The sequence below is a fragment of the Hyperolius riggenbachi genome, chromosome 1 (assembly GCF_040937935.1).
Source record: "Hyperolius riggenbachi isolate aHypRig1 chromosome 1, aHypRig1.pri, whole genome shotgun sequence".
In the NCBI taxonomy this organism is placed as follows: Eukaryota; Metazoa; Chordata; class Amphibia; order Anura; family Hyperoliidae; genus Hyperolius; species Hyperolius riggenbachi.
The window spans coordinates 163873922-163888261 of NC_090646.1; the positions used below are offsets into that span (position 1 = coordinate 163873922).

The following is a 14340-nucleotide window of genomic DNA, read 5'->3' on the forward strand; positions in this document are numbered from 1 at the left end:
AAGCACACCTAAAGAAAGAGGAATAGAGACCGGAATATTTAGTTCCTTTTAAAGGGGAACTGAAGTAAGAGGTATACGGAGGCTGCCATATTTATTTCCTTTTAATCAATACCAGTTGCCTGGCAGCCCTGCTGGTCTATTTCTCTGCAATAGTATCTGAATAACACCAGAAACAAGCATGCAGCTAGTCTTGTCAGATCTGACTTTAAAGTCTGAAACACCTGATCTGCTGCATGCGTGTTCAGAGGTTATGGCTAATAGTATTAGAGGCAGAGGATCAGCAGGGCTGCCAGGCAACTGGTATTGATTAAAAGGAAATAAATATGGCAGCCTCCGTATACCTCTTACTTCAGTTCCCCTTTAAACAATGGAAATAGCCTGGCTGTCCTGCTAATCACCTGCCTCTGAAAGTTTTAGCCATAGATCGAGAGTAAGCATGCAGATCAGAAGTTTCTGACTGAAGTCTGACTGGTTTAGCCACATGCTTGTGTCAGGTATGTGATTCAGACTCTACTGCAGTCAACGAGATCAGCAGGACTACCAGGCAACTGGTATTGATTAAAAGGAAATAAATATGGCAGTCAGTAAGTGCTTCTCTTTTCAGGTGTACTACAACGTGGCACATGAAGACTCAACTTCCAATAGCATTAAAAAACAGGCATTCCTAGCATTTAGTCATAAAAGTAACTTTTATATGAACATTTGTCAGAATCAACCCCTGGCATTTTCTTAATCAAATTCAGGTCCGATGAACATCATTTGCAATGCCTGATGGCCAACTATGTCACTGTGCATTTTTAGACTTGCTTAGGAAAGATAGATGCGCAAACAATAAATTAAAGGACAACTGAAGTGAGAAGAATATGGAGGCTACCCTATTTACCGTATTTTTCGAACTATAATGCGCTCCTGACCACAAGACGCACCTAGGTTTAGAGGACAAAAAACCAGGGGGAATATATATCTCACTAAACCTGGTGCATGCATGGTGAAGGGGCATCTTGTGGATTTTCCCACTTTGTACCTCATGCCCCCTTGTGTCTCCCTGTGTCCTTCTCTGCCCCCCTTGTGTCTGCCTCCATCCTCCTTGTGTCCTCCTCTATGCCACTTTGTGTACCCTTGTGCCCTCCTCTATGTCCTTTTGTGTCCCCCGTGTCCTCAGTTTTTCCCCATGTCCTCCTCTGCATGGGCACAGTACAAGGAATCCCCGACATTGCGACGAGTTGGAGGTTTATATTGGCAGGTGTTCACAAGTCAGGAACTCCCTGCATTTGGACTATAAGACGCAGTGACTTTTTCCCCACTTTTGGGGGAGAAAAAGTGAGTCTTATAGTCCAAAAAATACAGTATTTCATTCTAAACAATACCAGTTGCCTGGCCCTGCTGATCTACCACAGGCTTCAAGAATACTTCACTGCAACTAACAAAGTGCAGACAATATAATTAGGCAAAATGTCGCTCCCCAGGCAAGATTATTAGGCAAAGTGTCACTCCAAACAGCATAATTGTGCTAAGTTTCCTCCGAATAACACAGTTGGTTAGATTAGGCAGTTTCCCCCCAAAACATCATAATTAGGCAGACTCACACCCGAAACAATACAAAGTATGCTTAGTGTAACCTCTACATCACATTATCAGGCAGAATATCTATAAAAAAACATAATTAAGCATAGTGCCTCCCCTCAAATAACACATTTAGGCAGCGTTACATAGTGTAGCATACTATACATAATTTACCTGTGTCCCAAAACTGTAATCAGATAGTGTGTCCCCAGTGGTTCCCTGTAAAAGCATTGGTGTTCAGTGTTGCCTGTTAACTAAGATACACCATACTCATCATTAGAGATGTCGCGAACCTCCGATTTTGGTTCGCAAACCTCCCCGAAAGGTTCGGTTCGCGAAAAAGTTTGCGAACCGCAATATACTTCAATGGGGAGGCGAACTTTGAAAAATAGAAAAAATTCTAACGCCTAGAAAAAAATGTTTCAAAGGCTCTAATACCTGGAGGCAGACATGATTGAGTGAAATACACATCAAAAGTCCCAGGCTAACATCTAGGTTTCACACAGACCCCTATTTTAGATCTCCCTCCTACCGGAGGGAGGAGGGTCTCATCTGCCAGAGAATTATATTATTTCAAAAGCCAGTTTATATACCATAGCTGAGAATTGAACCCAGGTCTCACTGTGTGGTGGGCAAGTACCTTAACCGCTGTACCACAACAGTACTAACTGAAGCTGGCCTAGCATTTACCATTTATGCTCAATCCAAGAGAAAAATTAGACAAGATAGCAGTGTTAGGAAGACTTGCCTAAGGTCTCCTACTGAATAGGTGCTGGCTTACTGAACAGACAGAGACGAGATTCAAACTCTGGTCTTCTGTGCCAGAGGCAGAGCCCTTAACCATTACACCATGCAGCCACTGCTTACAGATATGTAGCCAGACATGGCCTTGTATTTTGTGTTCAACAGTTGTCAAGAGAAAAATTAGACAAGATAGCAGTGTTAGGAAGACTTGCCTAAGGTCTACTACTGAATAGGTGCTGGCTTACTGAACAGACAGAGACGAGATTCGAACTCTGGTCTCCTGTGTCAGAGGCAGAGCCCTTAACCATTACACCATTCAGCCACTGCTTACAGATATGTAGCCAGGCATGGCCTTGTCTTTTGTGTTCAACAGTTGTCCAAAGAGAACCCCAGATAGCCAGGGAGGAAGGTGGAGGGAGGAGCCAACAAGAGCCTAATTAAAATCTCCCTAGCAGAGTGTGTAGCAGCTGTCCCTTAACTAATTAGTGTAGGCAGACAAGTGAGTCAAATGGTATAAGGACCTTGCTTGGAGTAGGGGCGGGCCTCCAGCATTGAGAGCAGTGTGTTTGGCAATAATGTGTCTACTGACTGTGATGTAGAGGGTCAAAGTTTTGCTCCATAGAGCATTATGGGGCGAATCGAACTTCCGGGAAAGTTCGCGTTTGGTAGGCGAACGCGACCCACCGAAGTTCGCCTGGAACCATTCGGGACATCTCTACTCACCATGCAATCCTCTTGTATCCTACAGTCTACTAACCTCCTACGGCAGTGATCATCCCTCGTACCAGACCAGGGACTATAATGACTGGTTCCAGTGATGCAGCATGGCACGTTATCCAACCCTGCCATTATAGTCCTGACTTGGGGCATGTAGGAATGTAGTACTGATGTAGCTTGCTGTGCAACTGTACATATCACTGAAGTGAGACTTTTTAGTTAAATGATTTTAGGCAACTGTTGAGCATTTGGGGCACAGGCCCTGGAAATATTAACGAAGCAAAGCCATTGACTGCTACAGTAAATTGAGACTCTTTCCGGCTTACAAACATTACTAGTCAAAAAGTTGAGGGACGCATGGATTCCACTCAGCATCAGCAGATTCTGGAGACCAATGTCCAGGAATCAGTGACAAAGCTGAAGCTGCTCCGGGGCTGGATCTTTCAACAAGACAACGACCCTAAACACTGCTCAAAATCCACTAAGGCATTCATGCAGAGGAGCAAGTACAATGTTCTGGAATGGCCATCTCAGTCCCCAGACCTGAATATAATTGAAAATCTGTGGTGTGAGTTAAAGAGAGCTGTCCCTGCTCGGAAGCCATCAAACCTGAATGTACTAGAGATGTTTTGTAAAGAATGGAATGGTCCAAAATACCTTCAACCAGAATCCAGACTCTCATTGGAACCTAGAGGAAGCATTTAGAAGCTGTAAGTTCTGCAAAAGTAGGAGCTACTAAATATTGATTTCATGTCTTTTTTGTGGTGCCCAAATTTATGCACCTGTCTAATTTTGTTTAAACAATTCCTGCGGACTTTCTGTAAATCCAATAAACTTCCATTTTAATCGTACCAACCAACGATTTATACAGGGAAATCATGACAATTAACAAGGTTGCTCAAACTTTCGCATCCCACTGTGTATGTGTATATATATATATATATATATATGTATATATATATATATATATATATATATATAATACGACAAACAAATTGAAAACATATGCCCAAACACCTTACATTCTTGTCACATTACAATGTTCAAATGTATTTCATCCTCCAGGTGACATATTCAACTGGTGCAGCAAGTTTTTTTACGTAAACTTCAAAACACGCAGCAGTCATATAATTTAGCTTTTTTGTTGTTGCTTATAGTCTAAAATGTAACTGTACCTGCAGCAGAAACCTGCTCTTTGTACATGCAGACACAAGTGCTATCTCAATATTAAATCTTCCTCCTTTTGCTCAGGGTGAAGTGGGGGAGGGTGCAGGCTGCTTTATTTAGTTTCTTTCCCCTGGGGCTGAATGGAAGGTCACTGGCTAATATTAATGTAGCTCACTGCTGGCAAGGTGTTACTAGGCGCCAGGTTGCTGCATTCAGATTGCTCATACTTATTTCTCAGAGCTCATGCTCTGCCCATAATGCCTGGCAGTGTGGCATGGTGATCCAGAGAGGAGGAGGAAGCAGGCATTCCCTGATGTGAGGTCTTTATAGTGTTAATGGTACATTACTGAGTTTCCAATTTCCTGATTGCACAACCACAACCTTATCTCTCCATCAAATTACCTTTCAGTACATTAGTTCCCATCAAGTCTTTTCATCTTGCACCAAGCAGTCTATGTTGTGAATATTTCCATGGGTGTACACATAGTAATCAGTATTTTTATGTACTAAATCTGCCCAGAGTACACTAAGTAAAAAGTGTCCACTACATTTCCTTCTATACAGATCTGTAAAAATAAAAAAAAAAACATAAAAAGAGTGGAATTTTAGTTTTATATAAGTGTGAAATTATACCAGACTGAAATCTGTATAGACACCCCCTACCCTGTGCAGAGTCCCCTCAGGTGAATGTCAAGAGGCCATAGTTGATCTTTATTTTATTTATTTATTGTATTTATAAAGCGCCAACATATTATCAGTCTTCTGCTCCGCTTTAGGGCCTTTTACCATCACTAAGAATTTTGATAAAATTTTGCATGCATTTGACCAATTGCTCTGCTGGTGGAATAACAGAAAGCATGCTTTACAGTTTCCATTGCCGTTACCTCTTTGTGCTTCCCTTTGTCCCCAAATGCAAATGCTGTCCCTGCTACATTTATTCAGCAGCTGCATTTGGGTTAAAGGGACTCTGAGCTCATGGGTATGCCTTTAACCTCCCTAGCGTTCTGATTACGCGCAGCGCACGGCTGCGGGAGGGTTTTTTTAACCTAATTTTTTTTCATGTAGCTAGCCTAGCGCTAGCTACATGATTCCCGCCTCCCTGCGGCATCCCCCTACCTCTTCCGATCGCCGCCGGCGATTATACCCATCAGGAAATCCTGTTCTGAACGGGATTTCCTGCAGGGCTTCGGAATGACGTCATCGACGTCATAGGGAGTCCCGATCCACCCCACAGCATAGCGCAGCCTGGTGGTGATTGGCCAGGCTGCGCAAGGGGTCTGCAGGAGGGGGTGGAGGGTCCTCTTTCGCGGCGGATTGGCGGCGATCGAAAAAACACGCAGCTAGCACAGTGCTAGCTGCGTGTTTAAAAAAAAAAATATTCAAATCGGCCCACCTGGGCCTGAGCAATCCACCGCGGCATTACTGGACGAGCTGAGCTCGTCCGTAACGCCCAGGTGGTTAAAGATAACTCTGACCAGTACTGCAAAGTACTTAAAGGGACACTGTAGGGGGGTCAGGGGAAAATCAGTTGTACTTACCCGGGGCTTCTAATGGTCTCCCGCAGACATCCTGTGCCCGTGCAGCCACTCAACGATGCTCCGGCCTCGCCTCCAGTTTACTTCTGGAATTTTCTGACTGTAAAGTCTGAAAACCACTGCACCAGTGTTGCCGTGTCCTCGATCCCATTGATGTAACCAGGAGCGCGTACTGCGCAGGCGCAGACCGTACTGGGCCTGTGCAGTACGCTTCTAGTGACATCCGCGGGAGCGAGGACATGGCAACGCTGGCGCAGTGGTTTTCCAACTTTATAGTCTGAAATTCCAGAAGTGAACCGGAGGTGGGGTCGGAGCATCGGTGAGTGGCTGCATGGGCACAGGACATCTGCGGGGGACCATTAGAAGCCCCGGGTAAGTTCAACTCATTTTCCCCCGACCCCCCTACAGTATTCCTTTGAAGATGCAAACCTTTCTGTAGCTTGTGCTCTCATTTAATTTGATGCCTGAATTGCTGTTCTACACCAAACAGTGTCGTTCGATTTCAATTTAAAAGTCGCGGTTCCCATCTTGACTGTATTATAACTTTCGGGTCACCCGTGTCTCTCCTGTTAGAGAGGTGCATCACTGAATGAAGCAGGAAGAGGAAGTGACACGCATGGCCATTGCAAGAGGCTCCTCCTTTGTTGGAAGTCGTCTGGCTTAAAGGCATACCCATGAGAGGTGCTCGGAGTCCCTTTAAAGAAGAACTGTAGAGAGAGGTGTATGGAGGCTGCCATATTTATTTCCATTTAAGCAATACCAGTTACCTGACCATCCTGCTGATCCTCTGCCTCTAATACTTTTAGCCATAGACCCTGAACAAGCATGCAGCAGATCAGTTTTTTCTGTCCTTAGACACTAGGGAACTGAATGAGGGAGGGAGGACCACTACACACCAGGAAATTGTATCGCAGAGGGAGGGGGCATTAGACACCAATGAACTTTATAAGGGAGGGAGGTGACCAATGAAGTTGGCCTGTGACTTGTTCAAAATTCCAGCCCACTTTGTATTTGAGTTTGACATCTGTGTCAAAGTTAACCATCTTGCCATATTGCTTAAAGAGGATCTGTAACATCAAAAGATCCCCTGGGGGGTACTCACCTCGGGTGGGGGAAGCCTCCGGATCCTAATGAGGCTTCCCACGCCGTCCTCCGTCCCACGGGGGTCTCGCTGCAGCCCTCCGAACAAGATGACGTCATTATTTACCTTCCCGGCTCCTGCGCAGTCGCTCTGAAGGCTGTCGGCTCCGAACTACACGGAAATACCCGATCGCTGTCGGGCCTGCTCTACTGCGCAGGCGCAAGTTTCCGGCGCCTGCGCAGTAGAGCGGACCCGACTGAGATCGGGTATTTCCGTGTAGTTTGGAGCGGAAAGCAGCCACAGCGCCCCCGCTGGAGCCTGCAAAGGTAAATATTGAACTGACAGTCGGCTCTGTCGCCGGCTGTTCGGAGGGCTGCAGCGAGACCCCCGTGGGAGAGAGGACGGCGTGGGAAGCCTCATTAGGATCCGGAGGCTTCCCCCACCCGAGGTGAGTACCCCCCAGGGGATCTTTTTGACGTTACAGAGTCTCTTTAATATGCCAAGCCAATTGATCCCTGTTGGACTGGAATTCAATTGGATAGTGATCACTTCCTACCCTACACAGCAAATTTAACTTCAACGGATTTTAGCAGAAATATATTGAGTATTGATCAAACTGCGAAGCGTTGTACTACTCAATGCAACACAACAACAGTATGAGAAAACAATAGCCTACATCTCAGCCCCACTCATGCAGAGATATTCCGACATGCCTAATAAAAGGAATATTCTCTTATATAACGTAGTGTTCGTACAATAGTTTAGAGCACATATGTGTGGTAATCAGTAACCTGTAAACGTAAATCCATCTCTCTATCTATGACCCAGCGCTCTACCTGTGTGATAGATAGGCGCATGAGTAGTGGCATTTTCCATATGAATGAATGAATGATTTCCAGCCTATCCATATCCAGCCCTCTTCCTCTCAGTCTGTATTCATGTCCAGCTCTCTCTCCAGCCCTACCAATCAATTCCCCACCCTGTGCGTCCCCTCCTCCTCCTCTCTCCCTCCCCTGGCCGTGACGTGCCTGCCTGCTGTCGGATGGCAGGGAGGGAGGAGGAGAGAGACACATACACAGAGACAGGCTGTGCTCACAGACACTGCCGCAGGGACAAAGGCACTGGAGGCACAGGGGGTTTGTCAGCCCCCCACTGTCGGCTCCCAGCCTGTGCTTGGATTACCCTGATGCTCTGGGGAGAGGGATCTCCATGCTGCGGATGGACTAGTGTCTGCTGCTGAGCGCTGGACTATTCCTGTGCAGGTCAGTGCTATCTGCTCTACACTTGTGCACTGTCCTGCCTGGCACACTGAGGACGTGTAGCGTCACACTGCTGGATTTCCCAGGCTAGGGGGTACTGGCTGGCTGGGGGGTTTCTCCAGTACAGACACCTGTAATACAAGGACAGGGAGCTGCAGTGATTGATACAATGTATATGTGTCTTCCCAAGTCACATAGTAACAACTAGTTGTAGGGCAGAGAGGGAAGTCGTGCTTGGCGCTGGTTGCTCTGCAGAACACATGAGCTGTGATTGGAATGTTCCTTCCTGGTGAGCAAACACTGCTAGTAGTGACTTCATTGTACATATTTGCTCAGTCCTGTCAGCGCAGTAACTAGTTGTGGTCTGAATGCTGGCTGAGTGAGAGTGAGGTTACCTGTGTGTTGTGGAAAGATTTCACCCCTGCAGTGAGGAATGCTGGAGTTCCCAGCATGGAGTGATGTCACCCATAGGGAGTCATGCATTGTGTTGAAGTTAGCAGACTGTCACTAGCTCTGCCTGGATCTGTGGAAAAAGTTGATATTTAACATCCCCTGCTGTGGTGCAGTTATCTGCAAACTGTTCCGCTGTCATCATATGGGCTGGAGCCAAAAATTAATTCCAAGCCTTTTGCCATGAAGCAGCAGTCATTATCTGTTTAATCAGTAAATTCCCCCCCCCCCCCTCCTTTCAGTGTGTGAGGGCAATGTGGGAGTCCTGCTGACAGCTTTCCTTCTCATCCAGATTTTTCCCCCCTGTTATTTAGGGACTTTATAGAGAGCCTTTTATCCCCCACACAGGAAGGGTTGGCTATAAGAAGCCTGGTTCCTTCCACCAGTTACCATAGAAACAGATAGCTAAATGCATTTATCTAGTCATTGAGTAGAAGCTGCTTCTCTGCCCTGCCCCCCTTTGCCTTCATTTGGTACCTACATCTGAGCCAGTTCACGGCCTGAATGCACCATCAGAAAAAGGCTGAAACATATTCCTCCCCACACACTATACTTCCTGGTTGTAAACTTCTTTTTTTTTGTTTTCAGTCAGTAGCAGAGGGATTGAAGGTAGACAGAAATTCCTTGGTTATACCCTGTGGCCTCTCTACAGAAGGTTAGCAACTTCAGGCCCATTTGTAAACAAGCAGGTTTGGTTTCTGACATACATCTCCTAATTTAATATATATTTTTTATTGAGTGTTTAACCACAGCCAAAGTTTTTTTTTTTTTGGCTATTCTTTTATATTGTATTACCACATATTTTTGTTGCAGTACTTTATATTAGGTTGAACAAATCACATTATTCCTTGCTCCTAATTGGGACTCACAATTTGCAATATCTGTATCACAGCCTAGGGTTAAATTTGTAAATTTGAGGAAAGTCAGTTAACCACCAAATATGTTTTGCAATGTGAAAGGAAGCTGGATCATCTGAGGGAAACGCATACAAACATGGATAAGGCGTACAAACTTCTCATGCATAGCGTCCTATCACTGTAAAAGTGCCCATTAATGATATCATTGTTGATAGTACAATCCTACCACTTCTATGAGACACAACCTAAAATGTGTTTTCAAAGTATGTTCACTTTGTTTACCCTTCTATTTCATAGATTTGGTAAGATTGTACAATCAAGATTGTACCATTGATTGGCATCTTTAAGTACTGTAGATGAGCTTTAAATCAAACTATAAAATGCCATAATTTTTGCTATAAAGAAAGTAAGATGGTGAATTTCATTACCTTTAAGAATTTGATAAGCTTTGTGAAAAGTTCTGGTTCAGTACTTTGCTAATTCCAGTTGTAGAGCAAAAAAATAAATACAAATAAAGTCATACCCTATCTCTATTTTTTATTCTGTTTGTAGCTTCTGTATGTTTGACCCTGTTTAGAATTCCCCATTCTGTTTCTGACTTGAGCAGATAAGAATGGCTCAGGATGAGTCCTGATAAAAATGGCGCCAACATGGGTGGCAACAGTAAAAGCCACGGTTAGCGGCAATGAATACTTTCAGCCAGACCCTGAACAAGCATGCAGCAGATCAGGTGTTTCTGACATAATCAGAACTGACAAGATTAGCTGCATGCTTGTTTCTGGTGTGATTCAGGCACTACTGCAGCCAAATAGATCATTAGGGCTGCCAGGCAACTGGTATTGTTTTTAAAAGGAAAGAAATATGGCAGCCTCCATATTCTTCTCACTTCAGTTGTCCTTTAAGGTTAGGTTTGGGGGTTGTTAAGGTTAGGCAGTGAGGGTGGACTGGTTAGGGTTAGGCAGCGGGGATGGAATGGTTGAGGATTAGGCAATGGGATTGGGGTGGTTTTAGGGTTAGGCATAGGTAGAGGTTCAGTGTGACAGTAGGCTATTCATTACCTGCTCCCCGTGATCGCATCTCCTCCGCTTCCTAGTTAGTTTGCAGGTGTTTTGCAGCCGGCCAATCATGTGGCTTCAGTCCTCGCATGGTGATTGGCTGCCTGCAGGACACCTCCAAACTTACCAGAAAGTGGAGGAGATGCGATCGCCGGGAACAGCTAATGTAAATTAATGCTAGATGCCGGTAATGAGATCTTGTTACTAGCGTTATTTAATGTTTAATAAATGTCCTAAGGTGTGAACGTTGGTAACTAGATGTCATTACAAGCATCACTCTGCCATAATTTTGCATTGCTATTTTTAAAGTGAACCTGAACTAAAATGAAAAGAGTTTCACTTACCTGGGGCTTCTACCAACCCCCTGCAGACGTACTATGCCCGCGCCATCCTGGAACGATCCTTCAGTCCCCCCGCTGTAGCTAAATTTCGGTTACTGACCACAGTCGATGCATACTGCGTCTGCGCAGCCCTGGCTGCACGCATCCTCTAGGCTCTGGGAGTTTCCTGCACAGGCGCAGTACTCGGACATCTTGTCAGGGCTGTGCAGGCACAGTATACATCGACTGGCCGTCGGTGTGAACCAAAAATTAGCTGGAGCGGGGGACTAGAGGATAGTTCCAGGATGGCACGGGCACAGGACATCTGCAAGGAGCTGGTAGAAGCCCAAAGTAAGTGAAAGTTTGTTTTGTTTTCTTTAATTTTGATTTAGGTTTCCTTTAAATTAATGCATTTCTGACTCCCAGGGCTTTAATGTGAGTCAGTGCAATAGGAAGCTAGAACAGCTGTAAAAACCTGGCAAGTTCTCTTACACGTTGTTTTTGTTGTGGTTTCTGCCCTTTTTGAAGTTACTTGCTCACACATCACATCATGTCTTGGAGACTTGGAGTAAAGTTCATTCAATGATACATTCCAGTTCAACCAGAAATGTTATTTGCATCAGTGGAACCAAACTTTGCCAGGGGGGAATGGCAAATCAGATTTAGAGACTGATGATCAGCTAAAGGCGCCTTTGACTGATGTCACCCATCGGGGATTAGGACCTGATCCCCCTTAGAGTGACGCTGCTGGGATGGCTTGTACAGATGCAGAGTCAGCTGGGTAGCTGATGAGGCTTTCTGGACTTTACCTGCATATTTTATGTGTGAAATAGTGCATTTGTTTGTGAAAATTAAATGCTTTTGGTGGGAATGAGCCCTAAAACCAGATCTTAAAGTCTCTCATTTACACACGAGAGAACTCTCAGCAGGGAATAACTCATGTGCACATCTGCTTTCTCCCTCCCCCCCCTTTCCCCAAAGGTTGTTTATCTTGCATAGTTGGGCAGCACAGTGGCATAGTGCTCAGCACCCTCGCCTTGCTGCTCTGGGTCCCTGGTTCGAAATCCAGCCAAGGCACAAGCTGCACGGAGTTTGTATGTCTCCCCTGTGTCTGCGTGGGTTTCCTTCCACATGCCAAAAACCTAAAGATAAGTTAATTGACTTCCACCTAAATTGGTCCTGCATTGGTAATGCATGATTCAATCTGTTGTGTAAGGCTTCTTGTTATAGCAACACTCTAAGGAAAGGTTAAATATAGTAATAATTCAGTAGTAGTTTCTCCTAGTCAGAATGTAGGTCATGTATGACAACAGTATAGATTCGAAGAACTGCCTTGCTTTACGGACCAGTTTATATGGTCAGCTTCTAAGATGCCTGAAAAAATTGCATGTAGTAGTTTTCTATGTGTTGCAAACCAGCTGTCAGCCTATGGCAGTGGTTATCAGTTGGCTAAACCAGGCATTTAATGAATATATAGCTGCACCTCCTCAATGAACGCCATAGTTTGCTATGGAAAGCTGTGGCAATATTGCTATGTGCTGTCTACTCCTGTGTAGCTGAGGGCATTTGCCACAATCCAGAGTTCCAAGTAGCATTCTTATAACCTCCCTCAGCTGCTCCACCCCCTAACCGTGTACATTCCCAGAGGTTTGCTTGCTGTTTTTTAGGTGGTAAAATTATGTGGTGTGCCATCCTCAGAACTTTCCATGTAAATGTGTGGCAAGTAATTACCCTGCAGCTTGTTTTCACTGTAAGGAAAGCACTTATGGCGTAATAATTCGTATAACACAGGTATTACTGTAGTCTTTTTCTGCTGACACCCCTTTCTTCATGCAACCCACTTTGCAGGCCTTTTCTTCCCATGAGAAGCCCCATAGACAGCAATAAAGGCCTAGTTATTTGTCACCTAGCCTGAGCTTTTGTTCTTGTAATGTTTAGACGGACATCCTATCATTACACGCATAGTTTGCACCCAATGTGGGGAAAGGATTGATCCCTCTCTGGTCAGAATGTGATGAGAGGGATTATTCATTCCACACACAGCACATCAATTTTTAATACATCTCAGCATGAAAATTGGTATATTGGTACTGGGATTAATATTACCAATATTCTGTTGCTTTGCTATTCAGTTCTTCTTTTTATCTTGGTTTTTTTCACTCCGTCATTTAGGTTCTTGGTCCCCCTTCATTTTCATAACTCTATCCAAGCCTCTTAAAACCAAGTCTGAGGCTAAAACCTGCTACACTATAAATACTAACAAAGAAAGCTAGGCAAACACCCTCAAATACTGTCACCCCCAGGCAACAGTTCAGGTGCCGATGCAGTTCAGGTGTCACTCCAGGCTAGTGACATGTTCTGTTGCTATGTAGGGGGGAGGAGCAGCATGAGGGGAGAGGGGGATAATGAAGGAGAACAATGCGGTCAGCCAGGGCTTGGACGATACGATCCATCAGTTCAGATCTTTTGGGTGGTTTAAACTATGAATAGTGAAGTCTTGTGTCCAAACAGGTTACGCCAGAGTGAACTAATTTGTAGGTTTAGTGTAGTAGAGGTATCAATTAGGCCATATTCAGGGGGCAAAGGTTCAGGGGGAGTAAGGTTTCCCATACAGCATTAATATCGACCAATTCAATCATAATGAATAATGATCGAATCTGGCAGATATTGATGCAGCAGCATGGCTACCTGATTGATCATGTCAATCAGTTTCTGGCCGAAATTGGTTGAAAGGATAGATCAGGCGTACTATAAAATCTTTGTCACAAGGGCTCGATCTGGCGTATCTGCAACATCTATTGGAAACCTGTAGACGGGAAATAGACCCCTCCTCTGATCAGATTTCAACATAGAGGGTTCTAGGTAGTGGCAGATCGACAGATGTATGGCCACCTTAATGCTACAATTTCTCGTCCAATCGACGGGTGATCGGACAGAAAGTTGTTTCGTGTGTACATGTCCAAACTTCTCCCGAAAAATAAAGGATCAGTTTATCCAATAACTATGCAGAACCGATCCCTTTCTTGATCGGACATGTCGGAAATAATGCCCGATTCCTGCCTCCCAACATAAGGGAGGCAGCTGAAGACCTGTCTCCTCAATCTCCCCCTTTTTTCCTGTCAAATAATGCTACCCCCCCCCCCCCCCCCCCCCCCGTGTGTGTGTGTGTGTGTGTGTGTGTGTGTGTGTGTGTGTGTGTGTTTGCCAACTACTGTCTGTGTTTGTTGACATTTCTGACATATCAGTTTAGTTCACTTTCACTATTATTGATGCGATCAATGATACCAGTGGACTTTAAAGGACAACTGTAACAAGAGGGATATGGAGGCTGCCATATTTATTTCCTTTTAAGCAATACCAGTTGCCTGGATGTCCTGCTGATCCTCTGCCTCTAATATACTTATGTTTCTGACATTGTCAGATCTGATAAGATTAGCTGCATGCTTGATTCTGGTGTTATTCAAACACTATTGCAGCCAAATAGATCAGCAGGACTGCCAGGCAACTGGTATTATTTAATAGGAAATATGGCAGCCACCATATTTTTCTTACTTCCGTTGTCCTTTAATGAAGACTTTCTCTGTTTTGAGTA

At 44.7% G+C, this 14340-nt stretch overlaps 1 protein-coding gene across 3 annotated transcripts in view; it reads left to right on the forward strand.

Annotated features, from left to right (window-relative positions):
• The first annotated feature begins 7831 nt into the window (after positions 1 to 7831).
• The window catches only part of SH3RF1 (SH3 domain containing ring finger 1), a 231223-nt gene continuing 224714 nt past the window's right edge, over positions 7832 to 14340 (forward strand). For all 3 annotated transcript variants that reach the window (XM_068278811.1, XM_068278812.1, XM_068278813.1), the window contains exon 1: positions 7832 to 8069. The gene's annotated coding sequence lies outside the window, so the exon portion shown is untranslated. The remainder of the gene's footprint in view (positions 8070 to 14340) is intronic.